The sequence below is a fragment of the Onychostruthus taczanowskii genome, unplaced genomic scaffold (genome assembly GCF_017590055.1).
Source record: "Onychostruthus taczanowskii isolate IOZ18803 unplaced genomic scaffold, ASM1759005v1 scaffold52, whole genome shotgun sequence".
Lineage (NCBI taxonomy): Eukaryota > Metazoa > Chordata > Aves > Passeriformes > Passeridae > Onychostruthus > Onychostruthus taczanowskii.
In genome coordinates this window covers 5,598,395-5,622,645 of record NW_024502791.1, presented here as the reverse complement: position 1 = coordinate 5,622,645, position 24,251 = coordinate 5,598,395, and positions in this window count along the sequence as shown.

Below are 24,251 nucleotides of genomic sequence, written 5' to 3'. Positions count from 1 at the left end.
AAAAATTCAAGTAATGTGTTGGCTTTTTGTTAATGATTATATGCAAATCTTTAGCACTGCAGTCCATTTATTGTTCTACTCTGCACATTTGATTTCTTAATAGAAAGTTATCATTGAACTGTGCATGATTGAGACTTGTGCACAACTGACACTTAATATTGTGGTAACAATTGATCCCTGTAGTAACCATGACAGGCTGGTCAGTGCCGGGCACAGGGTGCTGGATATGGGAAACTCCATTACAGCTAGGTATCCATAAAACTTGGATTTTAATCATTAACAACAGCATCAGCTTCCAGTTAATGGTCTCAGAAGCTCGCTCACAGCAGAGCTGCAGTGGGTACTGCCTTCCAGATGAGGGGGGAGCAGCAGCAGTCCGAATTCCTGCAAGACCCCTGTCCTTCAGGTTGTCACTGGAGTTCACTTTTTTGTCTCCATTTTACTGAGTGGCTCCATAATTATGCCTCTGTGTAAACTTTAGCTCATAAGGTATTTCTCCATCTGCTGCTGTTTGCTAAAGGGTGCAGGTTCAGACCTGCCACAGGTAGATTTCTGTTTTAAAAATGCCTTTTCCAGCTTGCTAGGGAGAAATGGGTACTCATTTTCTGAGAATCCTTATTTATTTCTTAGGTGACCCTGGCACTGAGACAGGCATTTGGGGTTCACAACTCTTTGGAACCAGCTGAGGTGCCCTTGGCTGTCCCAGCTGCTATGAACCCAGCAGAGGGCTCACGTCACTCTGCTTGGTCCCCCAGAAGTTTTGTTTACCCTAAAGTGCATTTGAAGTGGCACTAGATGGCTGTGCTTAGGCCCCAGGGTGCCTAATATATGTACAGACCCTGATGAGCTGAGTGTTTTAGTGCCTCTGATTCTTCTGAGATCACCCTGTTACTAGGGAGGAATAAGATTAAAATAAAATAGGATTATTCTAGAAAATTTTGTTTCTTCTGATTACAGAAGCATGCTAAGGATTCAGTTCTGGATAATATTTGACTGTAAAGCTCATCAGCTGTTGCTGTGATGCTCAGCTGGTGTAGGTCTAGGACTGCCTCATCCCATCTCAGAGAGCTTTGTGAAACTATCATATCTCTGTTCTTTCAGTACAGATGGAGATCCCAGCTGCTCTTCAGAGACTCTGTACTCTCATCTTGATCAAGATGAAAGCTGCTCTCTCCTGCTTATCACTCTGCTTTTCCTGCCTCTCTGCTGTGCTGCTCCCCCTGGATTCACTTCATCTGCTGTTCTTTGTTGCTTGGAGTGACATCCAAACCCACAAGATAAGGACAGCTTCTAGGGTTTTGGTCAAAAGTGAAGATGGCAGAAAAGGGAACACTTACATAAAACTGCCTCTTTTGTAAGGCAATTCTCTGTCTTTTGAGAGTGTCTGATGAAGATTGTATCATTCTAAAGCCGTACATTAAGTAGCAAGACACCTCCTCTAAGCTGCATGCAGCCAGGAAATTGTACCCTGCCATACAGAGCTTGGCATTTGTCATTTGTAGATTAGCAGAACTCTTGAGCCATTTGGTCCAGATTTTCACTGCTGTTGCTCCACAGATGGTTGATCCAGTGGGCTCTGTATATGTCTGCCTATGGCACTGTGTCGAGAGGCTTTTTTCAGCACCCAAGAGCAAACGGAAGGCTTTTAATATTGGAGACTTTTAGGCGTGAACACTACAAACCAGATGCAGGTCTGAGGCCATGATTTCTGTGTGAAAAAATTCTTTGAAATTCTTGTATTGAGGTTATTGATGCCTGTGCATGTAAGGGTAACAAGGGCTTTTGCAGGTTGAGAGCTTCCCCAAAGCAAGCAAACGTGTCCAGCAGTGCCCATGCAGGAGCTGTGTGTCCCATTCAGACCTGGAGCGGGGAGAGCCCTCGGAGCCTCCCAGAGCCATGGGGTGGCACACAGCAAGCACTCTGCCAGCTTACCTGCCAGCCTTGGCACAGCGTGGGGGATGGAGCTGGAGCCTCCCAGAGCCACGGGGTGGCACACAGCAAGCACTGTCACAGAAACACTGCCGGCTTACCTGCCAGCCTTGGCACAGCGTGGGGGTAGGAGCCTCGGCTGCCCCATGAGTGGTGGGTTCCGTGGGGTGGGTGAGACAGCTGGACCTCTTCCCTTGGTGTGGGGAGACTGCGCTGCCCATCTCCAGCCTGGCCCCCTGCAGCATCCTCCTGCCCGACACGGGGATTTTAGCTGCAAGGAACTTTTCTTGTCTCTTAAGAGGAGCGCTTGTAAGAAGGGCGGATCAAAGGACTTCAGTAGCTCCAGATGAATTGCCAGACACCTCGTTAATCAGCTAATAAAATGCAATGAATATGTTGCACTTGGAAAGCCAAGTGAGAGGCCTCACAGTCCCTTACACTGAGTTTCCCACGTTGTCCTCATTTAACCTTGCTGTGCAGTGGCTTTCCTTTTTTTTTTTTTACATATTTATAAAGTGAATATTAGTGCAATGCTTTCTCCTTCAGCAGCTGGTAGCATCTTCAGAAACAATAATCAAGTTCAAATGGAAAACAGAGACCCATATACTTTCTGAGTATATTTTACAAACCTCTTTGTAATGGCTAGAGAAGAAAACGCAGTTAATAAGGAAGCAGGGAGTGGAAGCTGCATTCTTTTATCTGAATATTTGTTTTGGCAGTGATTTGGAGTTCTCTGAAACACTGGCTTAATTGTCTCTTAAGTTTGCCAACTCTAATTTTCCCTCCTATTATTAGAAATAAGGGCATTTTTTGCTTCGCTCAAAGAGATTTATTTTCATAGCAAATGCATTATGTGTATCCTGTTAATGTAAAAATAAAACTTTTTGTTAATATCTTGCATGAAGTTTATTTTATGGGCCCAAGCTCTGAGACTTAACTCTAATGTATCCTGAGTCAGATCATGTGTGAGGAGCTGCTGGCTGCCAACTGGTCCCCTCTGTGGACTTCCACACACAGCCCCATCAGAGTGTAGGGCTTTAAGGGAAAGAAGCACAGTCAGAACCTTCTGACCCTTCTGAGCACGAGCATTTTCCTCTGGTGAGGCACAAACTATGTCTCCTACATGGGTAACATCTATATCCAATAATAAGTTCCTGCCTCAAAGTGTGCAGGTGCTTGAGCTTGAGTTCATAGCAGCCCTGTGCACTTTACAGTTGTTCATTAGACTTTTAAATGTGAAATCTAAAAGCAAGGAAGAATAGCATTTATTTCACTTTTTACATAGAACCAATAGCATTTTTTGCCACATTTTGAAGTAGTTGATAAAGAACTTTTTCTGTAATGGAATATTCACATTATTCTTGATTATAAAACTACAGCCAATTAACGCTAAAACAATTACTGCCTGAGAAGTGATAAAATTATGAGAAAAGTACGAGATGATTGCCCTTACAAAAAGATTTTCTCTGAATAGTAGCTCTGCTGCTTACATTTCATGTCAAATGCGGAATGAGGAATCTGCAGTGTCTGCCAGAGGGGACATCTTTACTGTACAGTTTGGGCTCAGGGGAAATTGAAGGAGCCATTATAGCTGACAAACTTGCAAAGTATTTATGTTTGCGTACAAATACTCACTAATTAACGAACATCCATGTGTGCTTTATCCATCCTGTTTTGGGGTCCTTCAGAGGAGAAGGCTTCCTCTGTCCCTCAGCACCTGCTGTACTTTTGACTGTCGTGCTGCAGTTTATGCGAGGGCTGTTTCTTATAAAGGTTCCTTATCCATCCAAAAGAAAACACTCAATTTTGTAATGGAGTAGAGAATTCAGTCTTTAGAAAACATCTTTCAATTTATACTGTTTGTTTTTTCTGGCAATTCCCTATGACCATTGTGCTTTAATAATTTCAACATGTTCCCTTTTCTGTTTCCTTCCATCTTTTCCTGTACTGTTAGAAGCAAAAAATAAACCAATCTTATTGAGTTTTTTCAACATAGAGGGATTTGCAAGACTAAAGTGAGAGTAACTGGTATCTTATTGTAACACCAGCATTCTCCTTAAAAATAGGGTAGGAATAAAATTATAATTTAGCATGTTTTGTCAGGAGCTGGTTGGTATTAAGTTTCAAAGAGCTCTTTGTAATGAGATTTCCATATTTATAGTCGTCTTGCTAATTGACAATATTCTTAGGCACTCTGTAATTGTATGTCTTGTAACATTGAATGCTCTTTCTTAATAGCAAAGGACAAGTTTTGTTAAACTCCAGTGAAATCTGGTAGTCTATATTAGTAATGTGGTGAGGGAAGGGAAATGAATTACAAATGAATTACATTATAGCTTTAAAATATTGCATTTGCAGTCTAAAAAAGCAATTAAAACTTAATGAAGTTATGAGTTTGGGAGCACTGCAATAGATACATTGGGTGTCAGTTGCATAATCACATTACTGCTGCTTCATAGTGCACTGTATTTTAGTAAAGAAGCTGTTTTGTAGTAGTGTGTGCACATGTTCCTTGGCGGTGGAAGAAACTAAGTAATCCAATTTAGCTTAGATTGCAGTGAAAGTAGGAGAATTTAAGTTGTATTACTTGCATTTGTTTAACTCTAAGCATGTGTAAGAAGAGGTAATGACACACCAGCTGGCACACAGGATCTTGACTCCAGGGGAGAAGCATGTGCTCAAGCCCTTAATTTTGCCAAGGAAGAAAATTTCCACCAAAAAAACATTGAAAAACTTTAACAGTGTTCAATATCTTGCTCATTTTTTTTCGTCTTAGAAAGGAGTGGAATACTTTACATTTAACCTGAAAGTCGGGTTTATGGGCATTTTTTTTCAATGGATCCACATAAACCATGAAAAACATACTTTTGAATTGAACATTATTTTTGAAAATATGTTCAATTCAAAAATGTTTTGTCCCAAAACAAAATGTGATTTCTCTCTGTAACTATTTGGAGATTTGGGATGATTGGCTGAATAGGTTTGGACAACAAAATGCTTCAGGCTAAAGTGTTAATTCTTCTTGATTAGGAAGTGATAATGAAGAATGGATTCAAGACCAAAAGGACTTGAAGCCATATCAATCATCTCTTAAGAAAGTAATATTATTTATAAAATAAATATATTCAAGGGTATGTTACTCCTTTTATCTCCTTTCAATCCTATTCCTTTAAAAACAATAAAATAAAAGACTTACATATATGGCGAGTCCTAGGAATTAAGGGTGGGGATGCCAGTGGTTGGGACACATGCTCAGATCCAGACCTGGCCAACATGGTTATCTATGTACTTGTAGCAGCTTGCAATTTCCAGCAGCTGAGCACCTTGCCAGCACCACAGCTGCTGTCCTCCCTTCCCTATGTGTTAGAAAACATGCCCGGGAAATAGGCATTTCAGTGCAAATTTAAATGTTTCCTTTCACTTGAAGTAAAACCATGGACTGCTTTTCTTGTTTAACTTCAATGAGAAAACTTTGAAGTTTTTTATTGTTTTTGCTTAAATCAGCCTAAATGTTTTTTCTTCTCTTGCTGAATCTGTAAAATAATAAAGTACAAGCAGGTACTCAAACAGTTGCATTCAGATTCATTTTGCCACCAAAACAGGTATCCCCAAATGGGTTCACTTCTCTGTACCTTTGACCCAAGAAAGGTCATCTCTCTCATCTGAAATGCGTGGTGATCTTGCCAGCCTTGCTGCTTAGTCTGGATGTGTAACTACCAACACTGCAAAAGATGTTGCAAATCTGGTATTGCAACAGCCTTTGGAAACTTAATCATGAAAGTAAATTCCAGAGAGTTAGAGCAATAGAGGAAAATGTTGATGGCAATCCTGACATTTTGTTCTGTGTCCATTTAAAACCTCTCTCCGCAGCACCTCCTTGTTTACGTGGTTGTTCTGGCTTGTAAGAGTCTGTGTAAGCGGTTGGAGAGGAGAGCTCTGATACACCTTGACTTTTAACTTACCTGAAAAAGAAGTATAATTAATTCACTTACTGTAAGCTGGTGTATTTTATACAAGAGATAGGGAGCAAATTTTCAGTGAGGATGGACATGATTTACTGTCCTATGAAAGGATACAGTGGGATATCTATAACCCTGTTTAAACCAGGGCTTTCCAGCTGCCAGAAATTTGAAATGTGCTTTCTGTAGCATTTCTGTCCTTTAACTGGTATTAAAAGTTGAAAATTCAAAATTTCAAGAAAAAATTTGTTTTTAGCGTTGGAGTCTTTTTTTGATAGATTTAAAACATTTTTATACAGGCAAATCAACAAATTTTTAGCTTTCACTTAATTACTGTATAGTTTCAGATCATTTTTGTTTTTCAGATAGTTTCTTTCCAATAGGCAAATTTTCCAGTGAAAACACATTATCTGTTAATAGGATCATGCTTTCATAGTGCCTGTAGCCTAGAAACAGGGTAGATTAACATTAAAAACCTATTAGAATTCAAAAGCTCTGATGAAAAAATTTTTTCAAATAATTTATTTTTGCAGAACTAAGTTTTCTAAGTTTGAATTCCAGAAGGATAAAATGGTTTTCATTGTTCAGTGTTGGTGTATGGCATTAAAAGAATGCATGACATTTTAAAGAGAACAACAGGTTCCTTTTAAAAATAGTATTTAATTCAGGAATGACGCCACCCAGTGAAAGATCATAAGTGGCAAAGTGCGTACGAATGCTCACTTGAATTTATAGACTGTATATTTTACCCTTCTTCCTAATAAACTTGGAAATAAACTGAGAAGAGATATTGCTTGTATTTTATATGTTCTGTACACTGAGATTACAAACCACTGTAGAAAATACTGTGTTTTGTGATTTTTTTTAAAAATAATATTCCACTAAAATCAGGGGATATTTGTAGCATAAGGCAACCTATAGTAACCCAAATCCATGCTTCTCATCAGTGTCAACCAGGGCCTTCTGAATAGCAAAGAGGACTTTAAAAAGAGCTTTTGGAGAAAGCCAGCCTCCTGCTTTCTTTTTAATCTCCTTATTCTGTAGAGAAGGCAAAGCCCTGTACAGTTAAGTCAGAGGTGGTCACATCCTGGGGAAAAAAAATAAAGAGAAATCTGTAAGTGTCTGTCAAAACTAGAACTTTTTGGGAAAAAAATTTAAGTATGTGTTTTAAAATATTGTTCCGTTTAGAATCTTCAGCTTTTTCCTGGTCTGCATGGCATCTGGACTGTCTTTAGTGTATTTTGCTAGAGAAAAAAGTGACCCTGCTGCTTACCATGGTGTTATAGACTAGAAAGGTGTTTTGTGTGGTGGAAGGGAAAAGGTCACCATTCCCAGCCATCCTTATGCTCTGAGATACCTCCCATGGAGGGAAGTGTAGTGACAGGGACCCTCATTGTTATCAAGAACCTGCTGCCAAATGCTGCAGGCCACTGGGAAAAGTTCTTGAGAAAATGGAGGCATTTTAAAAGAAAAAAAATAATTTTTCTCAGATTTTCCACTTACAAAACCTGTGCTTTTTGGGTTAATGCAAGGTGTCCTTTGAAAGTTTTGGTTTGGATTGTTTGGGTTTTTTTCTACATGGTGTGAATGCAACTTTGAGAGACCACACCCCAGTCCCAGTAGAGAGGCCAGATTCTAGCTTTCCCTCAAACCTGGCTGCCAGATTTCATGTAGGTTTTTCCCCTCTCTCTCTGCAGACTACGGTGCAGCCGTGACAGCAGGGACAAGCTCTGGTAAGTTTGAGGCAGATGATTCTGGCAGGGATCCCAGAGGTGCTGTGTATCCCAGAGGTGCTGTGTTGCACTGAGGTGCAGTGTGCTCCATCCCGAGTTCCTTGCTGCCGAGGGGCATTCAGGCTGATTCTGAGGGGGAAGCAAATTGCTCTATTAATAGTAGGATCCCTACAAAAATCCCTTAGAGGGCATCAGTGACCATATTCAGTGTAATCCTAGAAAGCTAGAAAGCAAGGCAGTGACAAGTTTAAGTGGGATGAAAAACAGAGGCACAGCTTAGTATTTACTGGGAGAGACAACTGTAGTGTGCTCTTGGGGAAGGTCTTTCTCTCCCCTTTTTTCCTTGTATTTATAACTGGCTTGACTCCTGTGAATGCCACTGTGAAACCCAATGCTAAGAGCTCATGTGATTTTAAAGAAGTGCCAGCCTTTGAGATGGCAGTAAGCTTGTGTGACAGAGAAGGGGAGGAACCGTGGACCATGGTCGGGACAGGAGAATCTCCCAGTATATGCTTGGCACCCAAAGGAAAAAAGCACAGGGAACACCTCTGGCAGAAGCTGCTGCAGCTGTGGTGTCCTTTTGCCCTCAACACCGACCCTCCAGCTGGAAATGGCACTGACCACAAAACCCATCTCTGTCTGGTGAATGCTGGACTTCCCCAGTCAGGATTTCTGTGCACAAGATGCTGCCTCTGTCACTGTCCCATATGCAGACACAGCTTTAGCTGCTGGCAGCAGTGGAGATGCTGTCCCACAGTGAGTGAGCCTGGCGCACACTGCTCTGCTGCAGCATCTCACCCTGCCAGCCCAGCCTTGCTGCCCTGCAAGGTGCCCCTGCTGCCAGGCTGGGGCTCGGAGCAGCTACATGATCTTGCTGAGTGTTTAAAGCAGTTTAAAATAAACATGCTGGGAAAAAAAGAAACACACTTACAAAAGACCTCAATTACAAAGACATTCCCACTTCTCTTTGCTTTCCTGTTTAAGTACTGATAGGTTATCTGTTGGGTGGGGGGTGGAAAAAGAAGACAAGGGTGAGGAGTGAACAACGCAAATGACTCCTGAGTTCAGCTCAGAAGAAATCTAAGCTGCTCGTACCATCTTCTTCGTACATTGTCTTTCCTCCCAGAAAAACATGATGATTGTAAAAAAAAGGTGTTGTCAGCAAGAGCTATATTTTGTTAGAGGGACATGGAGCAGAGCAAGGTGAATTACTTACAACTGTCCCTGTTGTAAATACAAGTGAGCTGTAACAATTTGCTACAATTACACACAAGTTAAATAGCTTGTTTATATATTATGTCACATTTCTGCACCAATTCTTCATAATATCATACTTCATCTTCTTCTGCCATATGCACTTCCCTTCATTTGTGGCTACTGCAATAACTCCTTTATAGGGAAATAAACTCATTTTACTTTGTAATGTTCTGCACATTAAATAGCAGAAGTTACTGTGAAGGCTCAGAAGTTGTTTAGCATTAAGCTTCCACCTTTTTCCTCTCCACAAGCTCTTGGTACCCAAGGTGAGTCACTGGTTCCCATTTTATTACATTTATGTTTTTTTTTCTTATCTCCCATCTTTGGGTCTAATCAACACTGATGGTGAACAGGAGGATAAACTGGATTACCATGCTAGAGCTTACAAATTTCAAATTGAATGTTATCATCTTTCTGAAGCAGACAATAAAATAATATATTTCTCATGTGTACTGCATTTTAATAACAAGAAGGAGGAGCTCGATTTTAGCTGTCATGTATTGCTGAATGCTTTGTTTTAGCCACTTGCAACCACGGGTGGTCCTTCTGTTTAATTCTACAGTAATTGTAAAATGCTGTGATTGGTATGGTGGGTTTCCTTCCCACAACAGAGGGAGGGAGGCAGTTTTAGAAGCATTAAGATAATGCCTTTGGGATTCTGTTTTTATTAGAATGCTGAGCAGTCCTAGATTTACTGCTCTCTTTGTAGACGGCTATTATCTCTTTCTAATGACTCTTTTGTATTAAAGAAAAATTATGGAAATCTTCCAGTACTGTTAAAGTGCTTCTAATCTTCCCTAATTTGCAGGAATACACCAGAAATCGGTGAAGGGTGAGAGGAAATAAATAAGTCATCCATATAAGCTGTGCTCGCTAAGGAAATGCAGAAAAAAATTTTCACCACCTGGATACAGAAAGGACCAGAGAACATTCATTCTTGGTAATAGGAGTGTAGCACACCAAAAATAGTAATTTTTTGGACCTCAAAAAGGGCATGATGTCAAAAAGGCTTGCTTGGAAGTGATAGCTATTTGGGATCTGCCACATGAGAAGTGCGTTTTTTTCATTAAAGCTCATACTGCAAACACAACACCAGTCTGTGGCTTACAGAATGGGTATGCCTTCTCACTTGGTATTTGTTTAATGTTGCTCAGGTTTTATTTTATTTATTTGATTAAGCTGTGGAGGAGGGAAGAAATTAGTTTCCTTTGATATTAGAAGTTTTACCCTCTGGTGCTGCCATCCTGCAGAAGACAGTCTCCACTAAGGACAACCTGACCAAAGTTCCTCTTTGAATTCTTAAGACTCTTTCAGGAGTCCTGGATGTTTAAATACAGACTTTTTCAATCAGCTTAAAGCCAAATATCACTTACTGGATAGGACGAGCTTTCAGGAGAGGGGAGCTAGAAAGGAAAGGTTAGTTACTGCTGCTCAGTGAGATTGACAGCAATCCCATTTGGCATGCAGACAGAGAACTGGATGGTGATCAGGAAAACATTTAATGGAAATGTTTGCAAGAAAGCAGCATGTCGTATTTTGAAGCTGAATTAACTCTGTGCTTTGAACATTTTTAATCAGTTCTGCAGAGGATATGCTGAAAATTCCTTTCACCAACAGCCTGGTTTTATGCCTTGCATCCTCATGATTTCACCCTGTAGTGGTGTGCAGCTTTCTTTTCCATAAGAGCATCATTTTTTGTTCCCAGTGGCATTTAAGATCACTCTGTCTCCGGAAGTGAATGGTGATTATGTTTTTAAATTCTAAGTATAACTGCAAAGCTACCTCAGCAGTACAAAGAGGTGCCAGTGTCTGGTGTCTGCCTGTGTTGCTGAGGGCAGGGCAGGGCCAAGGGTGAAGCTGGGGACTGTGCCCAGAGCTACGTGCCCATGCTGGGCTCAGCCTCTCCTGACTCCTGCCTGCATTGCCATAAGGAAGGTGAAGGAAAGAGAGCAGAGAGAGGGTGGCTTGGAAAGGCTCAAAGTGCATCATGTGCTTGATGATTTCTCCAGCAGTGGACAGTCAGAAGGGTCTGCCCACGAGTGTGGCACAGATGACAGAGCTGGTGGGCGTCAGTGATTGTTTCCTTTGCCAGTCTCAGCAGCGAGGACGCCACTGTGATAGCTTCAGGTGCTTCCCCAGGGATGAGAATGGGGAAAAGTAGTCTGCCTTCCAAAATTCCAGTATCATAGGTGTAAGGTGTTTTGTTTCTTACATGTTATACTTTGAAGTTCAACTGCATTTCACAGATATTTCTTAATTTTAATTTCATTAGATGGCACACTTTTAATCATCTCCCCTGTCTCTGGTCCCCTCCCTTTCATGTAAGAAATTCCTAAAAATCATCAAAATATTATTACTGGGTTCTTCTATGTTAATCATGGTTTTGGTCAAAGACGATAATAAGTAGTCATTTGATTGAACTGAATTTCCTGCCAAAGTTAATAAGAATGATCATACTAAATTTTTTATGTAAAATACACAGCTTAAAATTAGGAACTAGCAAGAACATGATGCAAAAACTCTGATTCTCCCAGGGAGATGCTGATGTTGCATTTTATTATTCTGCTTTCCTTTTTCTTCCACATCATGTGACTAATCCTATTTGTTCTGAACTTCAGATTCTTTCTAGTCTCCAACAGAAACTTAAAGCAATTGATTTGCTTGGCTTCTCAGGCCTGTTTTAGGAAAAACAAATATTTGGACTCAGGCAATAAGCCTAACACTTTGTTTTTAAAACACTGTTTTCAGAATTGGGTAACAGGGTAATTCTAAGACCTTCTGTAGGGTGAGGGTGATATCAGATTTTTTTTAAATAGCATTTACTAATGTTCTGCCATAGCTACTTATAATTGTAAGAATGTGTCTTGTGCTTGTTTTTAATTTTGAACAGTTCTCATTGCTGTCCAGAGGGCTGGGGATGCATTACACGTTTCTGCATTGCATCAGAATAGGTACTGGCATTTTCACAACTGAAGTGAGCTGCCTTCTCATGAGTTTTAGCAGGTTGAGGAAGAAGGCAGGCTGCAGAGCTTGTCTCTTCGCCAGTTTTTTTTGTTTACTTTTTATTATGATTAAATGCCTCTAAAAATAAGCCAGTGATTGAATCCAGTCCTTAATTTGAAAGGGATGAGATGGAATTGGGAGTAGGAAATGTCACGCCTGAATCCCTTAATCACTAAAAATCAAAGCTTTTGCTGGTGTCCCTAGCTGAACCTGCTCTCCTCACTGGGGGCCTGTGTCTTTAAGATAAGGTACTGGGGATGTATCTTCAGAGTAACCTGCTTGGAGGCTTGGAGGAAAATCTTCTGTTTCCAACGAAGAGGGCAAAGTGTTCCATGGGAGAAGACAGCCAGTACTTGGGAATAAAGTGTTGATTTTAGCATTGTCAAGGCAAACCATTACTGCTGTGATGCCGTGGGCTGGAGGCTACCCTTGTGCTGGTGTGTTGGGTTCTCTGATTCCAGCTGGATGTACTGGCTTCGTTGTGGAAAAAGCCATACCAACCTGTCCCTCTGAAAACAGCTCATCCAGGCTCAAGCTGCACCCTTCTCATCCCAAGCCCTTCTTTCTTCCCTTCTCCTTGACCTTGGAGGGTAGAGGTTTGTCTAGTGTAATTCTGGATGTTCTCAATGTAAATCTGTACATGGGCATTATCCTGCCAGGGTCTCTCTGCAGTCAGTCCTGTGGGGAGAACAACACCAGCACTTCTTGTACCTGTTAAAGAATGGGATGAGTAGTATCCTGGAAGTATTGCTCTTGCCTTTAAAAAGCCTTTGATGAGCAGCTTGGATTTGTGAGGTTGAATCCTATCCTGTCAGTCCCTGATAAGGACTTCTTAAAAATTACAACAAAGGAATGGTTTGGTTTTGGCTTTTTCATCTGCATGCATATTCCAGTAATACTTTATGTATTTTATGTATTTATGTATTTTAATATTTATGTACTTTATGTATAACATGTATTTCACATTTGGTAGCTACAAGTACTAGAGTTTCAGAAGAGAGTGGAAGTGAAGGAGGCCAAATGCATGAAATCTGCCAAGAAGATTCCATGTTTTCTGATCAGGAAGTGTGACCTAGAAACTGGTCTAAGAAAGCATTTGCTTTTCAGGGACTGTCTTTAGATGCCTTATAGTCTAAGAAACAATCATAATCATGCTTTCCCTTCAAGCAAGTATAATGATTCTTTTTTATTCTTTAAACCAGAAATCCTTTGTACTTTCTGTTGTAAAACTGAGTGTGCCCTTCTTAAAATAAGACCTACACCGACGCTTGCAGGCATGACATTTCCATGAATATTACAGATGGAATTGCAGATCTGTGAGGGCTTTCTTGTTTTGGTTGTCATTTGCTCAGCAGCCCACATTGTGCTGTCACTTGCCACAGTGTCTGTGCTTCTGGCCACAACATAGGTTGTGCTGCCAGTGTGCTCTTCCCATGAAGGAATTTATTCTGTAGTCCTAGATTTTTATAAAGGGAAATCTTATCATCCTGTATCCTCTGTTTTTCTCTGGAGCTGTGCCTCAGGAAGCTTCAGGACTCCTGGCAGGAGAGGAGTTAATGCACTGGAAAGGGATCACTGCCGACACTCTGGGTTTGGGTCTTCCCCCTTTATTTCTTTGTATACAATAAACATTTCTCCTTGAATTAGAAACTAAGTTGGACCCCTGGCTTTGGGATGATGAAACAAAGTTTTCCTGGAGAGTGGCAAAAATAAAGTGTGTCCCTTTATTTTTGAATATGTATAGGACAGTTGCTTTTCTTCAAGAAAATAACAACAAAGCCAATCCACAGTCTGGCCCAGATTAGTACCAATAATCCATTTCACCTTTGGCAGGGTCAGGTTGTGCTTGGGCCTTTTGATTTCAGCCTGTTGCTTTGAGTCTTTACTGTGCTGCTCCAGAGACACACTGGTCATTCTGTTGTATTGACACTGGTTGTTGTATTACAACATTGCTTTTTTGGATTTTTAGGGCTTCCACTCTGAGGACCAATCTTACAGGCTGGGTCCCATCGGAAGCTGTGCAAAGGCAAGGCAACAACATGTTTTGCCCTCCTCAAGAGAAAGATTAGACCCTAAGTCAATCTTGGTGTTTGGCAGTGGTGTTTCAGCTCTGTAGAAACCACATTAAATATGCACAGAACGAAGAAAGAAAGAATGCTAGGATAACACTTCGGGGATGCTCTGGGGAGCTTTCTTTGCTTTGAATTTTCTTAAGAAATGACAGAAGAAGGGGTATCACATCCTGTCCTTGAACTCTTGGGAAGCAAAAAGTTGACTGGCTTAAAAACTGCTCTCTCATCGTGGTATATTTTAGTTCAGTTGCTTACGAGAAGAACTTGTGTGTTATTAAAGAGATTTTGATGTTAGTGATGGCAGAATGCTGGCAAGAAAATGACCAAATGTTAAACTAATGGTAGTTGTGCTTAAGCTTCATTGGATCCATTAAAGAAGGCTCTTTTAGATTGCTGGTGAGTACTTTCACTCATTAGTATGGAAGTAGACCTCCTGTATGTATGTGTGGGTGTTTTTGTTAAATTGAAACACTGAAAGGATGTGGGAGAGACACACTTGGAAATTTTCCAGACTTAGACTCATCCTCTTCTTTTCACAGAGATTATTCATGAGACTTAAAAGCACACATTTATCATGTAATCACAGCAGAAAATAATTGAAGACATTTTGCTATCACCCCTTTTCTTTACCATGTTATCTCCCAGAACTTAATCTGAAAAACCTCTGGGTTTAATTTTAACTCTTGAGTTCTTTTAACAGAAGTTACTGCTAAAACTGTACTCTTTGCAGCAGCTTTCTAATTATTCCTCATGTTTTCAGGTAAGCTATTGTAACAATCCCTGAGTTTCTGAATCAGATGAAAATATTTTCTTGTACAGAACTTATCGCATTTTAAAATTGAGCAGCTTCCTCCAAAATGGGCTGCCATCAAGAAGAGAGAATGAGGAGGCTTGAATGTAAACACTCATTTGGTCATGGAAAATATAAAAGAATTTAAGGTCATTTGGGAGAATTATCCACAAAATGATCCCATATTAGAAGAACTCATCTGTTAAGTTCAAGCTTGGTTTCATGCTAGAAACACTGTGTAAGAAACATTGTGTAAGAAACAGATGCATTTTTTTTTAAGTGATTATTTATACTAGTTTCCATAGTACCTATGATTCCATGGAGAATTGTGAGCCAAATATCAAAGGATAAATTGCTTATGAGTTTATTTCCCCAATAAATAATTTCTAAATGTGGGATGTGTACCAAGCATCTTTAGCTCTTGCTGTGGTTCTGGTTTCTCGCTGGTGTGAAGGTCCTGGTGTTCTGCTTTGTTGAGTGACTGTGCCTGTAAGGCTCAGCATGCCAGTGGCCTGTCATGTTGGAAAACCCTTTTTCAGAGAGCTGACAGGGCAATTCCTACCCTATCTCTGCAAGAATCAGATGCTGTGCTTTGAGGGGACATGGTGTGTCTGCCAATATCTCATCTTCCCTTTGGCCTAACCACAGGCTGACTTTCGTGGGTTATTTTCAGAGTATAGATGGAGTTTGCACATGAATAGGGAAGAGCTGAAAGGAGTTTTCTCCTCCAACTTTATGGACCAGGTAGCTCCTGGGTAAAACAGCATCAGTGGTGTTTACTGCATTTCTTCCATTCAGGAGGGAAGTGGCCACCAGGGGCAGTTATGGTTGGTGGAAGGCACCTGGTTTGCAGTCTAGCCTGAGCCCTCAAGGTCTTTGTCGTTTTGCTGGATGTGAGAACTACTCTTTCAGAACAGCAAAAGACTTTGTAAATGATTTAAACTGTGCCCCAGTGTAGCTGTAGGAGAATTATAGTCCTGAGAAGGTGTGGCAATGTATCTTCCACTTAGTGGAGGCTGTTGGGAATATAAAATATCTGTAATCCACAAGCTTGTATTTGTTCACACCTCAGTTTCTGGTGTTGATCAGTGAAACATTATACTTGCTTGGTCTGGACTGCCTAAAAGTCGTTTTGGTTATTCACAGCTTCGAAGGGCAGCTGCACAGTAAAACATGAGTTTGTGTACAGAGATAGCAAATATTAGATATTTAAAAAGAAAACTTATAATGATGCAGGTCAAAAGTAATGGGGTGTTCTCTATATATCCTGCAGATAACATCTAGCAGTACTGGCCTAATTTAGAAAAGTGCAAAGAGAAGAATCTTGCTTTGAAAGATCTGCAAAATCCATGTTTATAAAATGATAACAAGAGCTGGCCTCTGAGTAGGAAATTAGCATTTTCTTGAAACAGATACTGTTTAAGATAAAACCTTCACAAAAGGATCATTTAATATTGAAGAGTCACAGATCCCTGGGATATTCTTCTGTGTTTTGATATCTCTTTCACAAAATGACAAGATGAAGACATTAATATAAAGGCAAGACAAAAGTCCTTTCTTTATATCAGTGGTGGATAATTTCTAAAAGTAGTGTTGCAGGATAGTGAAATGCTATCTCAGTTCAAAAAAAAAGCCTGAGAAAAGAAAGATGGTTCTTTTGCTTCTTCGTTTGCAAACTCGTACCCTGTAGTGCCTGAATTCTTGAAAATGTATTTTACTCTAATATAAAAGTATCCTAAAATATGTATTATTAAAAAAGTCTCCTGCTGCTGAGGGGCAGCTGTCATCATCCTCTAGGTCACTCCTTTGCAAATCCATAATCGCTGGCCTCTGGATTTTTAAATATATTTTTTCTTAGTGTTTAATGGGACTTTCTGTTTGTTTTCTGTCACACAAACCCTTGGTTCCTATGAAAGCTATCGGGGGAGTCCCTTAGAGTGCATTTGATGCAATTTTCTTTTGATAAAGCTGTCTTTCAAAGCTTTTCCTGTGCTGGCCTCCCTTTGAATGGAGCACAGAACCTGGTTTCTATCTGGCAGGGACTCATCCTTTGGAGAGGTCACACTCTGAGCAGCCCAGGAGAGCAAACAGATTGTCCCAGAGCACACTCGGTGAATTTGTGGTTCTGTTCCCTGGCTGTGGGCTGGTCTGGGTGCTGGGTGAAGGTGATGGGAGCTTTTCCTGGCTGGAGATGAAGGGGTTGACATAAAGGAAAGGTCACAGAAACTGCTTAAGCCTTTGCTTGAGATTCTACTTCTTGAATTTTTACTTAGAAAATGAGGATGACATTAGCTAGAAAGGTTAGAGCAGTCAGTTGTCTTGAAATAAATGTCTCTTCCTTGTATTTTCTTATGGAGTTACTTTTTTTTTTGGGGAAAAAAAAAGACATGAGAGCAAAAGAACTGATTTTGACACTAATTTCTTCTTTGCTTTTGGCATAGGTGGTGGGCTGCTGTCTCATTTTGACTGTTTAATCAGGGCGAGAGACAAAAACATTTTGAAGGAAAAACGTCAGTGTTTTATCTGAAAGGTAGGGCAGAAAAGCCAGTAAGTGGCACAGCAAAAAGGACTCAGGCTTGCATGGCTTCATGGAGATGAGCCCAGGGAAACTCTTCACTCCCTCAGTCCCTGTAAAAAGTGACTTTTAACTATTCCTAGATGTAAAAGGCTCTCACCAAATAACCAGTGAAGCTGTTAATACCGTGTGGTTTGGTGAATAGTGTTAATATTACAGAGGAGCTGGAAGTGGTATTTCAAACTGAGGAGAAATGCTTGCAGAGCAGCCTACTCAGCCCGGTCAAACAAAGAACTTTTGAGGTAATTAGAAGCAAGCAGTGCAATTTCCATAAAGATTAGAAAAAAGAACAGAAGCCTCAATAAAGTAATGTCTAAAAGTCAGAAACAGAGACCCATAGTAAAAAAAAGCCCGAGTCCTGCTTGGTTACCATAAAAGAGATGTGCCAACAGTAAAGTTCTTTTGTAGAAAATAAGGGATTGCATTTGCTCTGCAGAGATAGCAGAGCAGGGAACCAAAATGATTAAATGAAAAATATGCTCCAGCTGTCAGTGATGTCCATTGAAAGAAAGAGGACTACTGAAAGTGAAGCTTGGGAGTGGAAAACAGCACAACCAAGAGGACTCAAGTAAACAGGGAGTGTTTCTCTGATTATTGCCAGAATCTTAAAGTGAATGAAATAGTAGATCTGACAAGGATTTTTAATGACTATCAAGTCAGTCAAATTGGTGACTGTCCTTAAAGAAACACACAGCCAGAAACATAGTACTCAATTTCAAGAACAAGTAGAAAAATGTAGTCTAGGCAATATGAATTCATTAACTGAGTTTCTCTGTGACCTGAGGACTTTGAGCATGTGTTGAAGACTAGGCAAAAGAAAAAAAAAAAAAAAAAAGGAAAAAGGAAATTAACTTAATGAGAGCTGATTTTCAAGAATGGAAGATGTACTAGACCTGATTTTTATGTTAATATTGTCTTGAAAATCACAGGAATTGTGGGAGTTTGGTGTGCTGTGTCTCCATAACCACAGTAAACTGTCTGTGCAAGTGTAATGGGAATTATGTACTGAACAAGAGGTCAGTCATGTGTACTGAGCCACACATCTGTCACCATCCAGTATGAATTAACCTTTTTTATTAATGACTTGGAAAGTGAAGTAGAGACTAAGTTGTAATAAGAGAATAAATTGTCCCTTATTTTGGCATTGTGCAGCCAATGCCAAAGTAAGAGAGGAATCACTCTACAAAAGCTGAAGAATGGGATTAAAACATTTTTTTCTTAGCTGGATCTGAAATAAGATACAAGTCAAGTATAAAATTCTGTATTTGTTCATGAGCTATCAAGGGCACACATGTTAGGGAATGAGTTGTTTGCTTGGCAAAAGGTCTGCAGAGAGAGATGTGGTGATCATTGTTGCCTTGCATTTAATATGTGGTTTAGTGTGGCATGTGTTGGAAGCAAAACCACCCAGTGGGCATAAACAAGACTGCTGTATAGGAGGCTGTATGCAAAGTCACCTGCCTGCTCTGCTTAGCTCTGCTGAAGCTTGACTGAAAAAGTATCACGTCCACTTTTGGGCATCCTTCATCAAGAACTATATGAGCCATTTTGAGGTGGTTCTGGTCTACCAAAAGTTTACACATTTTTACGTATTTTAAAAGTTTGAAAGGAGTGGGTTTGTTTAATTTACAGAAAAGATGTGAGAGAAACACTGCAAATTTCTTGCATGTAGCCACAGGCAAAGAGGCAATATAATTCTCTGCATCCACAGGAAATAAGACTCTCCAAAACAGAATGAAAGGGAGACATGTAAACATCAATATTTTTCTGATCATAAGGATAGTTAAGAATTGAAATAGATTGTCTAACCTGTTCTTACCCTCTAGGTAGTGTGATTTCCTGGGTTTGATAGGTCTTGGAATAGCTCAGCTGCAGCTGGTTGTGGCTGTCAGGGTTTTCCAGTTGTCTTTAGTGACTTAATGTTTGCATACAGTTGAGCGCAAGGGTTTTACACAGTGATAAGAAGCAAGTAGAGACGGGCACAATGTATTGTTTTAGAAAGAGAGGTGTGTGTAGATCTGCAATACCTAGAGTTTGTTGGTGAGTCTGCTGTAAGGTGAGATATATCTGCTGTATTTTTTAATCACCCAAAAATGCATGACAGAATGTGCCATTAAGTGTCAAATGAAGGAATCAAAGACTGCATCAAGTCCCCTGTTGACAGGCTGCTTTACGAAGAGGATGTAGCAATTAATAGCAGTGCATATTCTCTGATGTGTGCATAGCCTACATATCCAGACACCTGAGAGATCTGTAGGATAATTTGCAAATCCCTCATGAGGAAAAAGATAGCTCAGACCTACTGGCCTGAGTGCATTTTAAACCCAGCCTTTCTCGGATGTGGCAAGATGTTTCTTGGACACAGCAGTGCAGCTGCAGCTGCATGTGAGTTAGTCAGTCTAGGTGTTGTAGCAAGAAATTTTTTCTACTTGCTAACTCGTACACGATGTGGTATATGGAGCTGAAAATTGCTCATTTTGTATACTCATTAAAATAGAGAGCAACATCTTTTCAAGGGTGGTGGGGAACATCACTTGCCTCAGCATGACCAGAAATGCAGTTCTGGCACCCATGGTATGTGCCAAAAAATACTGGCTCTATCTCCTAAGAGCTCAGCCCCACAGTGGGGCTCTAGCCCAAGATTTTGGGAGTGAGAAACAAGGAGGAAAAAACTTTCTCTGCCTTTACTATAAAGGTATGGCCAAGTTCTGTGTGTGACATTGTCTCTTTGATGCGGTTGATATGGTGAAGGAGCAGGAAGCTGAGTATGTTGGCCATACCCAAACCAATGCCCAAATGCATGAATGGAGATGAACTTATAGAAAGCACCTTCATAAGGTGCTGATCCAAAACTCACTTGGGTGGAAGAGGTTCTTCTCTTGGTGATAGGTTTGGCTCATGTGGTTGCTATTTTTATTTCCCACTAGAGCTTTTCTTCCAAATTTTGTGAAATAAACAATTTTTTTACATGGACTGCAAAAAGTGTATGTGTGTAGGATGCCTGGTATTAGATTTTCTTTCTTTTTTTTCTCTCCTTTTTGCCTCTTTTTTCAGGATTTGGATCACCTGAGAAAATTGGGTTAGGCTAACACTGGGCAAATAGTTAAAGTAGCAGAACTGTGAAGATGGTAAATTTAGGTAGGAAGCTTATATGAACTATTGAAAACAGTAAGTGAATAAACTGGATTTGACAATAATAGAGTAATTCTTGTATTCTTTTGATTACTTTTGAATAACAATCACATCATAAAAATAACTTTGTCCTGATGACATAAATGGCATACGTAACTTGCTTTATTGAAAGGAACAATCATTATTGAAAAAACTTCATTCCACCTATTCTAGCCTCCTGTTAGAGAACAGAGACCACAATTTCTAGTAGTTAGCCCAGAGATGAATAGAAACAAAAATCACGACGTCTCAGGAAGCAACAAAATTAGATTAAATGTGGATTCTAAATATAAGTGAAAGGAGGAAAAAGAATTCCATCCTTGTTTCTGTATTGAGGTTTTAAATACAAACCTTTCAGGAAAAGACAAATTTGGCTCTTTAATCAAGTTCTTACCCAAAATGTGCATGCTCATAGAGGGAATACCAGAGCAAAGGAAGTAGTGGGTAGACCATATCACAAAGAAGTTTCTCTTTTTCTGAATTATGTTTACATTAATTCAGCAGTGTAGAAATGCACTGCACATTGTGTCTTGAGCTTCCCTTTGCATATGCATAGGGATGGGCGTGGGTGGCCCTGTCCATTGTGCATGCAAAGAGGTGGGGGGGACAGGAATGCACAGCTCCCCTTCACTGTGTGGGAGCCAGCTTGGGCATGCTCAGGCCTCTCAGTTTGGGCTGTAAATCCTTTCAAGTGGATTTTTTCTGAAATAAATAGAAGAAGAAAGGTGCTGTGCAATGTAAATGGCCCTAATACTGGGAAGGTTTCTCATTACTGAAGAGGGCACTAATGAAGACATGAGACAGTCTTTGGATTTTTTATTTCGGAGGAATCAAGGTCAATACAGGAAAGTTTTGGATTTTGGTTTTATTTTCCTAGAAGGGTTGATCAGGACAGGTTCCTCTGTGCTCCTCCTCCCAGCTGTGAAGATGCTCAAGCCTGGGATAAGGCCTGGGACAAAAGAGTAAGATGAGAACAGAACTCCACAATGAGGGAGCTGCCAAAAGTGCTGGGTTCACTGTCCTGTCATAATTGCGTGTAAGTCCTTCAAGGATGAAAGCCTGATGTGCAGTAGATGTGTGCACATAAAGACAGTCTATTTCAGAGGCCAACAGCAGTGTTTGTGGAGAAAAGCAGTAGAGAAAGAGGATAACCAAACAAAAAGAGCTCAGGGGTCGTGGTTTAAGACTTACAGTCAAACCAGATTAAAATTATATCCTTAACAACATCAGAAAATATTTTTAGGCTGTTATCCTATAATCTAACCCCCCTCTATCTATTAATATTTATTTATATGAATTCTTGAACAACAACTGGATTGATCTTTTTACTACTGACCTCCTACTTTTTTAATTTTGAAAAAGGGATGGGAAAAGAGAGCTTGTTTTCCTATTCCTCATGTATTTCCTGGTAGTGCTGCACGGCTGTCTAAACAATGACCACAAATATTTCCCAGCCCACCAATCCTGTGGGCACACCAATTACCTCCTTCATGCCAACTGACACCTAACCTGGATTTTAAGCTTCTTTCCTCCTTCCCTACACTTTGGTTTTCCTGGAAGGAAAACAGGCAGAAAGGTCATGGCATACGGTGGTGGGATTTATGGGATGCTCTGCAGGGCCCAGGTATCTTGTTCATGTGCAGCACACAATAACATCCACTCTCTTGCCTTTTTTTCTGACACCCTCAGCATACTCCATCAAGGTGTACTTGTAAGCTTGTGGCACACTTCACTGGGACTGCTTAACTGCTTGAACACTGATATTTGCTAGAGCTCAAATGCTGTTTCAGACCTAGAAGTTTTAAGTTATTTCATATCCAGATTTTCTTCTTGTATTTCTCTGTTTCACATATAATGACAATGTTTTTACTATATTAATCCATCCCTCTGGATTTATTCTTTGTAGAGATGATTCAACATTGGCAAACACAGATGAATGAATTAGATTAAGCTGAAATGTCTACTTTTTACAGTAATATTCATTCCAAAACTGTCAGACACGACTGTTTGGCTAACAAGGGGTAGTTTTGCACATCAGCAGACTAGCTTAGATGGTTGTCTCAGGATGGGTGTCTCAGGTTGTCTTAGGTGATTTAATTCTATAAATTCAGAGCAATAAGGTGTGAGAGACATTTACTTCATTGTGGCAACTTCATGTAGTAAAGTTCATCACTAGGTAGTACTTTACTTACATTACTCTAGGTAGTAGTGCCACCCAGTGGAGAAGAGGAATATGGTCTGCTTCTGAACAAAGAAAAAAATGCAAATAAGGATTTCTTACTAATAAAGATGCAAACCCACTAATTTTGAGAAGAAACTAAGAGTTTTATTTATTTTCTATATTAATTCATTATCTTGTTATTTTCTTACTATGATATTTTAATTTTTTTCGTGCCAATTTCGTTTTCTTCTTAAGGTAATCTGTATTTTTAAATTGTGCTGAAATTAAGTTTATAGATTATATTGAATTCCATTATTCCATTATTTCAAACCTCTGTTTTTCATTGAATATGATGAATATTATCTTATTTTGAAATATTTTTATAGACTTCATAATTCCTTCTATATAAAAGAGAAAATGAAACATGTAAAAAAGTAATAATTTCATTTTACTGTCCATAATATATTTCTCCAGTTCCTCCATCCTTGACCTCAAATATGGTTTTCTGGCAGAAAACTGAAAAAATACATGAGATCTTTTTTCCTTGAGATGCATAAATACTGTTTTTGATATCTTGAGATGTTATCAGGAACTAATATATTCTCAAATGAGTGGTACACTATAATTAGGTACTTGTAGTCAAGTATGTCCTTTTAGGTGTCACATGATGTGCCCTCAGTCCCGAGATTCTCAGGAAAATTAGGGGTTAAAGACATTCACAAAGGAGGAAGCTTGGCAAGGTCCAGTTGACAGAAGTGTGAAGCTCTCTGCATGTTGCCTGAAGCTTCCCTTCTCCAGCTGTGAGTGGCATTCCATGGTTTTCCATGGGAGGACTGCCAGGGCTCCTGCAGAGTCACTGGGATTGCTCGTGCTGCTTGCTGAAGGCAGCAAAGGCACCAGGGAAGGAGCACAGGTGTGATGAAGGTGGCTCTCATGTTCAATAACTTTGGTTCCTCCTCCACCACTGCCTTCACCTGGAAGGGTGGGATTTTAGTTGAACAGTGCCTTGTCTGGTTTGCTGCCAGATCCGCTGGAGCTGTGAGCCCTCGTTGAACTTCTCACCGAAGGGATGTCGGGGACAGACAAAGGTGATACAGAGACTCCATCATCACAAGACATGAAAAGGCACTTTTTTATTAGAAATCCACAGTTCTTATATAAACAATAGTGGACCTAGGACCTGGTTGGCCTTTAGGAATCTTCTCTCACCTACCTATTGGTCAAGAAGGGACAACTCCTTCTTGTAAACATCCTTGACAGAGATTTCCTGCCAGCTGCCGAGATTGAGATAATAATTGTTTTAATTCTTTCTCTGAGCTTTTTCACAGCTTTCTCACAGCTTTCTCACAGCTTCCCAGGAAAATCCTGGGAGATCGCTGTCTCTCTCTCTTCAGAGGATATGTGATTACCACATGAACCCAAGTGGAACAGCCCACCCTAACATGGATAGTGTCCCATCCCAGAGTGTTACCTGTGTCCTCTGTCTGGTGTAAGACTTTGTTCAGGTCTGCTCATGAGCTGCTGCAAAACAAATTAATTTTTCAAGTAATTGATTGCTTGGCAGGTGAAAAGAGATGAAATTATTTTCACTTAATGTTTCT